The 13,434-nt window shown below is 35.8% G+C and overlaps 1 protein-coding gene across 11 annotated transcripts in view; it reads left to right on the top strand.

The window, feature by feature from the left end:
- The window catches only part of STAU2 (staufen double-stranded RNA binding protein 2), a 452,577-nt gene that overhangs the window by 198,095 nt on the left and 241,048 nt on the right, over positions 1 to 13,434 (top strand). The window lies entirely within an intron of this gene.

Below are 13,434 nucleotides of genomic sequence, written 5' to 3'. Positions count from 1 at the left end.
TTGCTCTCTTCACCCCTGTCATTTAGTTGGTAGATTCCGCAGGTTTATTCCTGGTCTGAACCCAGGACTGAGTCTGTGACTCCAATATGGAGTAAGAATGACTATGCAGCTGATCTAACCCTACTCTGAGACCTAAGCTTGAGGTCAGAGTAACCATAAAGCCTACTTAGCTCTGATCTGAGACTAGAGGCTGCATCTGTGATACCTATCTTTCTCTGGGATCACAGAGAGATTTTATTTCTTCCTTTCTGGGGTCAGAGAGAGGAGAGGAGAGAAGAGAGAGAGGGAGAGCTGTCGACCTCACCCTTTTCTGATTCCTCTTTGTCATCAGAGAGAGAAAGAACTGTAGACCCACTGTGGGCAGAAGTAATAAATTTGGGCTAGGGCTAGAAGTCTCCCCCTTTATCCCCATGTTTTCTGCTTTGATCTCCTGATCTACTACTCAATCTCAACTCTTGTTCAACCTTTGTTGGATTCATTCTGGCAGAGTAGGCCTATGCTGCTTTCTCCTACTTCATTATCTTGGCTGGTCCCAAGCCTTAGCTTTGAAGCATGGATTATGAAAGATGGGGTGAAAAGGAAAAAAGAAAGAAAGAATAAGAACCAGGGCCTGGATAGGTAAGAAAAAAGTACATGAAGGTAGATGCAGATTGATTATAGATCACTTGTATTAAGCACACTCTTCTCTTTCCACTTTCTGTTTCTTAGAGAGGCAATAGGGGAGAAAGAGGAGAAAACTTGCAAGGATAGGATAGAGGGAAATACACAATTAGTAATCATACTTGTGAAAAACAACTGGATGTACTCCCCAATAAAATCCAATTATGTGTTGTTTAGCAAAAACAAACTTGAGAAAGGATTAACAAAGAGTTAAAATAAGGAGCGAAGTTTGCTGTGTTTTAGGTGAACTAAATATCATAGTGGTAGGAGTCATGATACCTTTTCATATGCAATCAGGACATTCCTTAAGGGAAAATTTATATCACTAAACACTTCCATCAACCAAAGGGAAAAAGAATAGATCAGTGAATTGGGCATGAAATTAAAACAGAAACAGAAATGAGGAAAGCAACAAGTAAACAAACTGAACTAAATACCAAAGTGAAATTCTGAAAATCAAAGGAGAAATTTGCAAAATGAAAGTTAAACAAACAAACTTCTAGGCCACTCTCTGATCTGTTTCATCTCCACACAATCTGTTTTGCCTGCCAGAGAATCATTCTACCTTGACACCTACTCTGTAACTGGCTAGTCCCTGCCTGGAAACACCATATCATGAGATACCCTAGCCAAGCTACTTGCTCACTCTCTGGTTTGCTTCACCTCTATGCTGGTTCTGGCTCTGGAAGCCACCCTCCTTCTTCCCCCCTTGCAGTTCCCTCCCCTTTTGCAGTTCCCCTTTATGTTAGGGCTTCCTTTATTAGAATGTAAGCTCTTTTAAAATAAGAATTATCTTTTTTTTTAAAAAAAAATTGTTTTGTTTTCATATTCCTTGCTCTCAACACAGTATCTGACACAGTAAATGATTAATAAATATATCTATTGCATTGATAAAGAAAAGTCAGAGCTGGTTTTTAAAAAATAAACTAGATAAATCATTATGTGCTAGTCTGATTTTTTTAAATGGAAAAAATAAATTTCCTGGATCAAAAATGAAACAGCATATTTCAAAACAAATAAGGAAGAAATAAGGGAAATTTTTTAGCAGTTTTTGCATAAACTATAAACCTAAATCAAATAGATGAATATTTAAAAAATATAAAATACCCAGATTAAACAGCTCAGTCTCAGAAAAAGGAATTATATAAAATGTAATGGAAATCCCAAAGAAAAATACCTCAAGATCAAGTTGTTTGAATTGTACAAAAACATTCAAAAAATCAGATCCAGCATTATATAAACTCTGCAAAAACAGAAAAAGAAGAAATTTTACCAAAGTTCTTCTGTGATACAAAAATGTTCTTGATATCTATAAACCCAAGAACATCCAGAAAGAAAACGGTAGACCAATCTCTCTAACATCACTGTAAAAATTCTCATAAAATATTAGCAACATACCAAAAAGTTTATATACTATGTCTAGGATTTATATACAAAATTCAGAGTTGTTTCAATATTAGGAAAATTGTGAGTCCAAGTAATATGCATATATTATATGTACAAGCGTAACTATAACATACCAGTAATAGAAACAATACAAAATAACTGGTTATATGAAGAGATGGAAAAAAGTTTTTTGAAAATTCATAGCACCTATCTCTGTTAAATACAATAAAGACCATAAGAGTAATAACCATTCTCTAGTATGGTGAGTTGTGTCTGTCTCAAGCTGAGAGCTGGCATTACATGGAAAAAAGCTAGAGATATTTTTAATATGATAAGAGGTAAGTCAAAGATTTCTGTGGTCAACAATATTATTTGATACAGTGCTAGAAGTGCTAGCTATAGTAATAAGATCAAAAGAGTAATTGAGAGAGTAAGCACTGATAGAGAAAATAAAATTGTCATTTTTAGTAGATGGCATAATGATCTATTTAGAAAGTCTCATAGAGTCAACACAAATTTAAATGAAACAATAACTTAGGCAAAGGAATAGAATATAAAGGAAACACAAAAATTATTTATTTCCCTATGACTTACCAATAAAGCCATCAGGAAGAGATGAAAAGAGAAATTCCATTCAGAATAACTAGAGATTATATGAAATCTTTTGTAGTCCACATACCAGTGCACACTTAGGAACTATATGAATATAACCCTAAAATATAAAAATAAAGATTTACCTAAAAATGAAGATATTAATTCCTTGTAGTTGAACTGTGCCAATATGATAAAAATAACAATACTACTTAAATTTATTTACTTATTCAGTACCATATCAATCAAGCTACCAAAGCATTATTTTATTGAGCTAGAAAAAATAGTAACAAGATTGATTTGGCAGTGTTCAAGGTTAAAGATCTCAAGGGACATTATGAAAAAAGTGAAAAGGAAGAGGGGCTAGTCATATCAGATCTCAAATGATACTACAAAGTAGTAATTATCAAAACAATTTCGTACTGTTTTTAAAATATAAATATATTCAGTTATACAGCATGGAGAAGCAAACCTTGTAGAATAGTGTTCAAAAAAACCAAAGTCCTCAGCTATTGCAATAATTGTTGACAAAAACTGGGAAAGTTAGAAGTTGTCTGGCAGTAATTAGGTTTAAACCAACATCTCACACTATATACCAAGAATTGCTCCTAATGGATGCATGATGTAAGACTAAAAAATGACTTTATAAACAGGTTAGAGGAGCAAAGAAAGAAATGATTTCCGTAACTATGAATAAGTACTGAAAGGAGCAGAGATGGAAAAGTATACAATTTTGATTACTTAAAATTTAAGCGCTACATCAATTAAAATGAGAAGGGAGAGTTTGCCTGAGAATAAAAAAAAAAATCCTCCTTGCAAAGTCTCTGAAAAGATCTGATACCAGAAATAAGTCAGGGACTGATTTAAAAATATAAAGAACAAGACACATTACCCCAAAGATAATTATTTAAAGGATATGAACAGGAAGTTTTGGAAGGAAGAATTTCAAGATATCAGCAATGATACAAAATGTGCCCAATCACTAGTAATTAGAAAAATACAAATTAAAACAACTTTGAGGTTCCACTTCATTCACATCAGATTGACAAAGATAACAAAAAAGGTAAAGTGATGGTTATTGAAGAGACTACAAGAAGATAGGTATAATGATGTGGCCTCCTTTGGTGGAGCTAGAATGGTCCAGCTGTTTTAGAAAGTTACTACCCTTTTTTTAAACTAAAGTGCATCTTCTTTAAGTTGGTGATATTCCTAGTAGGTCTGATATGTATATATATTGTATATATGTATATATGTGTGTGTGTGTGTATATGTGTGTTTTAAGAAGAAATGATCCCATATGTTTAAAACTATAGTAGTTTTGTTGTAGCAAAGAAGTCTATCAAATGGGGAATAGCAGAACAAATTACAGTGAATTGTATAATATAGTGTGTGTATATATATATAATATATATATATGATATGGTATATAGTATAGTACAAGGATAGAAATAAGGACTAGATATGTGATTTCACTGGTATAAAGAACTCCTAGATTAGGAAACTCTCCTTACTAATGCAGGCTGGCATCTTCTCTACAACCTATTAAAGTTAAGACTGAGACCTAAGACCACACAGTCAATATATGCCAGAGGTGAAACTTGAACTCAGCTATTTTTGCTCCTAAGGCCAGCTCCCTAGGCACTAAACCATGCTAACCCTATTAAAATTAATGTATCAATATGAATATAATTCATTAACATTAAATAAGGCCAAACCAAACCTAGGAAAATGTATGCTTGTTATAAGTGTATACCTTTGTCATAGACTATTTTCACTGTCAAGGCCCAATGAAATGTGGGTTGCATATAAATTTTGAGTTTCTCTAGCTGCTTATCCCTGTGGTTAATATATTAATTGTGTCAAGCCTGGAATACTACAGTACTTCTTCAATATGATCCATAACCATTCAAAACAGTTTGACCTTGTGACTGAGCAAGTCACTTAAGCACTTGCCCTGGGCAACTCTCCAAGTATATAATTTGTAGGGTAGTTGCTGAAGCATATTTTCATAAGGAGCTTCCTCACCATGAGTTCTCTATGCCAATTAAATCTTGTGTCTGCACTTTCCCCAAAAAATGTCCCAGTAATATTATATGAAGAATGGAACACTATAATATCCATACCATCCAAATTGTAGGTCAATGGAATAATCCATTTGGAGGTAGGTTCTGACAAATTTTTGATGGTGACTTGTATGCTGGGTTTAGAATAAATTGTATTATTGAGGATAAGTATGATTGAAAACGAGGTGGGCTAGTTGTGTAGCAATAGTTTGAGATAGCCTGAGTGTTTTATTGGTACCTAGGCAGTGTCAGAGGACTATAGGAAATCCTCCAACACACTGGATAATTTCCTAAAGCAGATTTATAGGGTATCAAAAGTCATAGAATGGGAGGGCATAGATAGGTTGTGATCTACTGTCTTCGAGGTAGTGTCAACATCAAGGTGGTTAAGACTATACAGAGTCATCATTGGATTGGCTGTAATATATGTGTATATACATGCACACACACACACACACACACACTGATTTTGAACCAGTACTGTTCATGAGAATTACTTAAGACATGGAGTGGTTGCAAATTGAATTGTGGGAGAGATTGTTTATATCAATGAAATTAGAAATCTTTTGATGTATTGAAGAATTAGAATGTATTTAAAAAACATTTAGACATTGATTTAGTGACAGCAAATCTCATATAAATGAAAATAAATCCTTGAGATGTTTTTCTGGGGTCATAATTAAAAGTGCTTATTTTGATCTTTTACCCTAGAAGAATACATATTATTATCCCTGTATAGATTATTGTGGCTAATGCCAGTGAAAGTTGACTGAGGAGCCTCAATTTTCACCTTTGTGCTCATAATCTCATTTTTATCTCTGGCACATAGCCTGGAGCACCCTGTACATAGTATATTCTTAGCAAATGTTTGTGGTTATAATTGTATCTAAACCATCCAGACACACAAATGCTAAGTTCCTTTCAGCAGAGAGGGACTTGGACTTTGTAAGAAGCCAAGAGCTAGGAAGTGGTAGAACTTTTAACAAAAGGAATGCTAAATGTTGCTATCCTGGAAAAGTTGTATCTGCTGGCTGATGGGAGCTGCCTAGTTAGCAGGTCACTTTAAGGTCAGAATTAGTTAAAGGTCAGATTAGAAATACTGTTGCTTTTAATAAAATAATAATAATAATGATGATATTACTTCACAATGAAGATAATGGTGACCTTTTATTACTGAGAGAGTTAGAGCCATGCTTTATGTAAAACATCCTGCCTTTTCTCATGGTGGTGGTAAACAATTTCAGTGGATTAATAAGGAAATTATCAAGTAAACCATTTACTTGCTCTCTTTGATAAAATGATTGTGTTTCTGAAATGGCTGAAATCCATACAAAGTTTTATGTGATTTTGAGAGCTTTATTTCTCAGAGCAAGGAGAAATAGTTACCTTTTTGTAGTTTAAAGGATTAAGTGGGTCTAAGAAAATCAATGATACAAAATGATACCAAAAAAACCCATTTAAAATATTCACTCCTCTATATGGGACTAGAATTTGTTGAAATAGAGAAATAGAGATGTTATTCTCTCCATACACTATCAAATCTATTTGAACAGAAGAGAGCATACTTTGCATAGTTTAAAAATTGTATCATAGCTTATTCTACCCCATGTAAAAATTTTTGTTGTTGCCTAACTTTTGAGGGGCTCCTTTCCTTCATCAGTAAGCCATGCAAACATAAGAGTCAAAAGAAACCTAGTCTTTCAGAGGTTCTTTTCCTTTTCCTTCACCTTTTTGCTAATTTTTAAACAGTCTATATCAAATAGTCATATTTTGAGCTATATATATATTATATATATTACAAACAGTTATATATCAAATTAACTGTATGCTTGTTTTGTTCTGAATTTGATTTTTTAAAGGAGGAGAAACTAATGGTTTATTGCTATATAACATAATTTACTATATGCCAAGTTTGTTCCCCAAAAAGGCAGCCTTAAATGGAATGCTTTTTTGGAATTTCATGTGCATCAAGAAGATATCCATTGACTTCACTGCTTGAGGCATCCCCTTAGGCACAAATCTACCTGAGGCATCAGTAACCCCAATCTGGGACTTAACCTGGAGTTTCATGTTTGATATTTGGCACCATAGTAATTTATAGCTGGGCTACAAGGACCTCAGAACCATCCATAGTAATCCTCTCCATCACAACTTTTGGGAGTTTTCACTAATATGACTAATCTGTAACTGTCACTTTCTCAGAAATTGAAATAGATTCAAAATCTTATCAATTTGAATGCTCCCTTAGAACGTACAGATCACAACCCATCCATAGCTGTCCATCCTGTGCAGCTCTTGTCCTGAATGCCCTGTACAACTCTGTCCACATTGGCCAATAGATTCACCATAGGGGGTCTACCCATTGTGCCAGAGGAATTTTTTGCTTTCTCCGGATGTCCCAACTGTGATAGTGGAGCCCTTTGGATGTGTAGATATCATCTCACTCTTGCCACATTACCTCTATTCTTTTCCCATCTTACAATTTCTTGACAACATCTTTATCGCTATTCTTTGATGTTTCTTATTAGCTAGATGTTGCAACCTGCTTACATCTACATGCTTCTGCTTTACCTTGTGCAAGAACTCACACAAGGTAAACTTTCATATGGTGGTCAGAAAAAGCGATACAGGGACACTCTCAAGATCTCTTTTAGGAACTTTGGAATTGATCGTGTGACCTGAGAGACACTGGCATAGAATCACTCAGCGTGATGTGCCCACATCAGAAAAAGTGCGGCTCTATGAGCAAAGCAGAATTGAGAGAGTACAAAGGAAATGTAGGATGCACAAATTTGGAGTATCTACCTGAGAGGTTCACATGGACTACTTGTGCCCAATCTGTGGTGGAGCAGCTTTCTGAGCTCGTATTGGTCTGATCAGCCATAGTCGGACACGTTGAAACTTGGCTCTAGCACAGTTATGTCATTTTGGTCCTCTTTGAGAATGAAGGACAACAACCAACCAACCAATATTAATTTTTAATTCTTTAGAGGCTCTGTAACTATTTGTTTTGCTGGCATACAGCAAAGTTGTTAACCTGTCGATATTAAAAAGATAGATCTTTGTTTCTAGGAGAAACTTGGAGTCATTAAAGAAACTGTAATCTCACGGAGATTCTCTTCAGTTCTGGGCTAGATCATTCTACATTTATACTGTCACAGATATACATATGTGATGGACAAGCTTTACAAATGATCTATTCAAATGTGTGCTCTCATCTGGGCAATAGCTATTCTTCATTGTTTGTCTTTCCTGGTTGGATTGTTGGTCCAAACACATTTTTCATCATTGTGGATCTCTTCCAGGAGGCCTCAGAGTGTTCTAAAGTTTGATAATTAGCAAAATATCTTCTAAAAAACAAGAGTATCTAGAGAACTTCACTATCCATAGAGAGTTCTTCTTCAAATAGGACTCTGTGCTGAGTGCTGTATTATAGTGATAAACACCTTTATCAATCATACACTGCTTTATTCTCTAGCTGATGTTTATGATCTGAGGGTAATTGAATAGCATTATTTCTGTTATTATGTCCTTCAGAAAAATCTTGAATGATTTTAAAGTATGGGTGGAAGACACCATGATGTAAAAGAGTCTGTAAGAAGCTTTTTGCTCTAATGAATGAGATGCTTTTTCACAATGAAAAAATGGTAAGCACAGTGGGATCTTGTATTCTCTACATCTTTCAGTCAGCTGCAAAATAGTAAAGATGGAGTCCATTTATTAATATTGTTTGCCAAAGCCTTCTTGTTCCCTATTAATAGTCTTAATGAAGGTTCTCTTGATTTTGGGCATAGATAACTCAATTTTTTTAAAATTCTCAACTTAATCATCAAATAAGAGCATTTCCATATGCACAGTAGAGCACTAAATGCAAATTCTATATGGTACCATGAATCTCCATTTCATATCACTTTTTTTTTGTAAAGTATGTAATAAATTCCACATCTTACTTTCAAAACTGTCCTGCTTATGTTTTCTTCTGAACTTCCTTCTTATATCTGTGCATATTTAAAAAAATGTTTCAGTGACTTCCTTCCTTCCTTCCTTCCTTCCTTCCTTCCTTCCTTCCTTCCTTCCTTCCTTCCTTCCTTCCTTCCTTCCTTCCTTCCTTCCTCACTGTTGTTAGCCTCTTCCCCGAACTTCCAATTAAAAATTGAAAGGAAGAAAAAACCCTTGTAACAAATAAATATAGAGATGTAAAATAAATCCACACAATGGCTATGTCCTCAAATATATGTCCTTTTTAAAAAAAGAAACTTTGTATCTATCAATTCTGGCCTATCCAATCTGCCTCAAGTTTCTTACCACTCCAGTCCATCCTCCATTCAGTCCAATGATTTTCCTTAAGCTCATGTCAGACCATGCTCCACACTCCCAATATACTCCAGTAGCTTGCTATTGCCCCCAGATGCAAATACAAAATGCTTTGTTTGGCATTAAAAGTCCTTCATAACCTAGCTCCCTCCTACCTTTCAGGGCTTGTTACACTTTACTCCCCAATATGTCTTTGATCCAGTGATGCTGACTTCTTGACTGTTCCACAAACAAAACTCTATCTCTTGGCTCTGAGCATTTTTTGTGCCTTTACCCCATGCTTGGAATGCTCTCAACTCCAATAATTGATTTCCTTGGCTTCCTTTAAGTTTCAGCTAAAATCTCACCTTCAACAGGAAGCCTTCCTAACTCCTCTTAATTAAAGTGCCTTACCTCAGTTAATTATTTCCTATTTATCCTGAATATAACTTGCTTTGTCTATATTTGTTTGCACGTTGTCTCCCCCGTTAGAATGTAAGCTCTTTGAGGGCAGAGAATGGCTTTTACTCCTTTTTGTATCTGCAGCACTTAGCACTGTGCCTGGTACATAATAGGCTCTTCATTGATTGATTGATGGTGCAGTGATACTCTGTTACATATATACCAGTTTGTTTAACAATCCCTGGTGGTAGCCCAAGGCAACCTTTAGATTCTATTCTTGCTTTTTCTTCTCTTTTCTGCTGTTAACTGTTAGGGCAGGTAGGTGATGCATGCAGTTCCAGGCCTGAGGTCAGGAGGATTCACCTGTCTGAGTTCAAAACTGGCCTCAGACCTCAGGCCTCTGCTGAAGTGACTGAATAACAACAAGAAAGCAACATATCATATGTATCTGTGTGTACTCATTTTTATGTATCCTGCTTTCTTAAGTCCATTTCAGATCAGAGTGAGGTTCAATTAATACTCATTTCCCCCGTCCTTTCCTTCATGTTTGTATATTCTTCATTAACCTCAATTATAAGAAATGTCAGTCTCTACCTTCCTCCTCTTTTCTATGGTATTCCTTTTACCATCCCTTCCCTTTTCCCTCTTAAAACCCTTGCAACAGAAGCAACCAACCCCTGTGATCTCTCCTTTCTCTCTTTTTTATTTAACTCCCTCAAATACCCTTTCAAGACATTAAGGTTCCAAAAGGACACTTATTTTGTCTACCTCTCAGAATATTAGTGCTACATCATCATACAACTTTTTCCAGTTGCTCAAATAAACTTATCTTTCTGTGTTTCTCTTTCCTTCTTGTGGTTGTATTTCAGAATTCTTACTAAGCTCTAGTCTTCTAATTAGAAATGCTTGAAAGTCCTCTTCCATTAGAAGATGTTTCCTCCCTTTATAGAATCATACAAAACTTTGCAGGATAAGTTATTCTTTGGTTGTAAGCCCATATCTTTTGCATTTGGAATATTGCGTTCCAAAAATGTCTCTTTGTTTATGGTAGAATCTGCCAGGTCTTGTGAGATGCTAATTCTAACTTCTTAGTACTTTAACTGCTCCTTTCTACATTTTTCTTTTTATGTGAAAGATTTGGATTCGAACTGACATTTCTAGGGCTTTTCCTTTTGGGGCTTCTTCCAGGAGGTGATCAGTGAATTATTTCTGTCTTTATTTTGTTCTCTCATTCTAGTAGACCTGGACAGTTTTCACTTGTAATTTCTTATAATATTGGAAGTTTGGTGATTCTTAAATTATTTCTCAATGTATTTTCCAGGTCAATTGTTTCTGAAAACAGAGATCTTACTTTTCTTTTGTTTAATTCATGTTTAATTAATTTATTTGTTTTCAGTTTTTTATAATCATTTCCATAAGTCTTAGATTTTCTCCCCCTCCTTCTCACCTCCCTCCCCAAGATGGCTTGCAATCTTATATGGGTTCTACACATACATTCTTATGAAACACATTTTCACATTCAGTTTTTAAAAAAGCTTTCATTTTTGTTCTAATTTTTCTTGCAGTCTCTTGAAGTCATTGGTTGCTGCTTGGTTAATTAGAGTTTAGGGAAATAATTTCTTAGATAGGGCTTATTTCTTTCTCTTCTAATCTATTTTTCCACTTATTTCTTCCAGGACTTTATTTTCATTTTTTTCTGAGTATTTATATAATCTTCTTGGGCAAAAAAAACACAACCCTTTTTTTCTTCTTTTAAGCATTTGCTTGCCATTGTTAAATGCTTACCTGCTTCTTCTTTTGAGGCATATTTTTATCTATAATTTTTTTAGTAATTGGTATTTTCTTTGACATTCATTTGTATAGCTTCAGTTCCTTAATTGAGCTTTGTACCAGGCCCATGCTGCATCCTACGGCATGCTTTTGGGTGATATGGTTGGCCCTTCTGGGGTCAACCTGGGTCATTTGGGTTTCTATTCTGACCTGTACCTCCAGAGGTTAACCCCACCTGGATCTCTGTGGTTCCAAGAATGGAATCTTCAGGGTCCTTTATGGTACTCAGGACATATTACTAACTGTATCTTGACATCTTTAGCTATATACATATGTATATATGCACACATATATATTCATGTATTCATGTGTGTATATATATACATACATGTATATATACACATGTGCGTATATATCCTATGGATATTTCGAACTCAGCATGTTCATATCAGAGCTCATCATCTTTCCCCCAACCCTTCCCTTTTCTGAAATTTTCTCTTAGCCACTCAGGTTTTTTACTGTAGTGTTATTCTTGGTGCTTTATTCTTATTCACACCATATATCCAATCTGCTTGCAGCTCTTGTTTTTGCCTTTGCATCTCTTGTATATGTCCCCTTCTCTCTACTCATGCATGATCACCACAGTGTGGGCACTTATCTTTTCATGCCTTGATCCTTGCAATAGCATTCTGCTTGGTCTGCGTGCCTCATCACTGTGTGCTCCAGTCCATCTGCCACTTAGCTGCCAGAGTGATTTTCCTAAAGCACAGATGTCATCATGTCAACCCCCCCCCCCCCATTAAACTCCAGTAGCCCTCTATTACCTCCAAGATGAAATATATAAACTGTCATGTTTTGCCTTTGTAGACCTTTGCAACCTGGCTGTTTCCTACGTTTCTAGTCTTCTTATAATGTATTCCCCTCCTTGTACTCTAAAATACACCAGCATTGACCTTCTTGCTCTTTCTCACACATAACACCCCTTCTCCCAACTCTGTGCCCTTTCACTAGCTGTCTCCCTTTTGTGCAATACTCTCTCTTGACTTACTTTTACCTGTGGGACTCCTTTGCTTGTTTAAAAACTCAGCTCAAATCTCACCTCCTGCAAGATGCTATTTCTGATACTTCCCTCTTCCCCCCACCCCCAATATTGCCAGTAGCTTCCCTCTGAAGTTACCTCCCATTTGCTTTATATTTGTCTCTATCTATATCAATATCTAGATCTACACAGAGATACAGAGAAAAGGGATTTAAAGAAAGGCAAAAGTGTGACCTCAGAGTCTAATAGAGGAGACAACATGTAAACAGCTATCTACACACACACACACAGACACACACACACAGACACACACACACAATGTCTAACTCTCTGTAATTCCATCTGGGGTTTTCTTAGCCAAGATACTGGAGTGCTTTGCCATTTTCTTCTCTAGTTCATTTTATAGATGAGAAATTGAGGCAAACAGGGTTAAGTGACTTGCCCAGGGTCACACAGCTAGTACGTCTCTGAGGCTGGATTTGAACTCAGATCCTCCTGACTCCAGGGCTAGCATTCTATCCACTAACTGCCACCTAGCTGCCCCCAAAATATTTATCTGTGTGTGTGTGTATCTGTATACACACATATCTCCATATAAATGCATATATACATATCTGTGTGTTACCTATATATAATTATAGATGAAAGGTAATATATTACACATACTGTCTCCCACTGGTGAGAGTTTTTGATGCAAGTGTCACTATTTCAGTAGGGGAAATTCCTTTAATATTACAGGAATATGGAATAGCTCAGGTTCAAGCAAAAATGTGAAAGAGAGGTCTAATAGAAATGAATGGTATCAGACAAACACAGTTAGGCCCATGACATGATCTTGGCTTCCCCTCCCTGCCTGCTTCTCATGCTTGTAAAATATCAAGGACATTACACTCACACACACACACACATGCATACATACACATGTATGTGAGATTCTTCCTATACACATATATGTGTACATACATTAATATATGTCTCTCTCACATACACACACACATGCATGCATACATACGTATGTGAGATTCTTCCTACACACATATATGTGTATATACATTAATATATGTCTCTCTCTCACATACACACACACACATGCATACATACATACGTATGTGAGATTCTTCCTACACACATATATGTGTATATACATTAATATATGTCTCTCTCTCACATACACACACACACACGTATGCATGTGCACACACAATTTCCCAGGGCTTCCAAGGCTTTCAC

The sequence above is a fragment of the Notamacropus eugenii genome, chromosome 4 (assembly GCF_028372415.1).
Source record: "Notamacropus eugenii isolate mMacEug1 chromosome 4, mMacEug1.pri_v2, whole genome shotgun sequence".
NCBI classification, from domain to species: Eukaryota; Metazoa; Chordata; class Mammalia; order Diprotodontia; family Macropodidae; genus Notamacropus; species Notamacropus eugenii.
This window is presented reverse-complemented; position numbering and strand designations above follow the sequence as displayed.